Below are 724 nucleotides of genomic sequence, written 5' to 3'. Positions count from 1 at the left end.
CTGGATTGCAGCAGCAGGATAGAGGGGAGGAAGATGGGAAGAAGAGATTGAGAGAGAGAACGTGCATAGGGGGAAGGAAACAATGAAGGGTGTAGTATGTGGTCCTCTGCCTACAGTCTGGGTACCCAAGCTGGGCCACGCAGTGTTTTCTAGAAACTCAAGAAAGTGTGTGGAGCCTTGCAACTCTGCCAAGCTGCTGAATCAAGTAGTCAATTGAACCATTATGTTACATTAGAACATTCTAAATTAAGAATAGAAACAGACATTCATTGTTCCACTCTTTCTTGATTTCGGAGACAAATTGTTGATATCTAGAAGAGGAAAATAGGTTGGATATGCAGACTAAACAGCAACCCTGTGGAGACTATAGGCAAAAGGTTGGGGATCACTGGGCCATTAGAGAGGGCGATGCATAGATTTTCTTTTTTACATTGAGTAAGATATCAATAAGGGAAAGAAAATGTGGCAGCTAATTGTCTTTTCCCTGACATCAGTGTTAATATCATTGTTTTATCTGCACTATTCATTTAAAAAACTGCTTAATTTACTGAACGACTCATACAGCACCACAGTCCACCTCATTGCCTCTTTTTGAGTTTATTTTAATCACCTCAACTATCTTTGTCCTGTGTGTACAAATCCACTCACATACACATGTAAACAATATCCCCTCAGTCTGAGTTCATAATGTTAAGGTTAGTCATTAAAATGAAATGTTTCACTG

The sequence above is a fragment of the Anarhichas minor genome, unplaced genomic scaffold (genome assembly GCF_050575085.1).
Source record: "Anarhichas minor isolate MPS153535 unplaced genomic scaffold, ASM5057508v1 ptg000028l, whole genome shotgun sequence".
Lineage (NCBI taxonomy): Eukaryota > Metazoa > Chordata > Actinopteri > Perciformes > Anarhichadidae > Anarhichas > Anarhichas minor.
The sequence above is the reverse complement of the archived record's forward strand: the minus strand, read 5'-3'. Positions refer to the sequence as shown.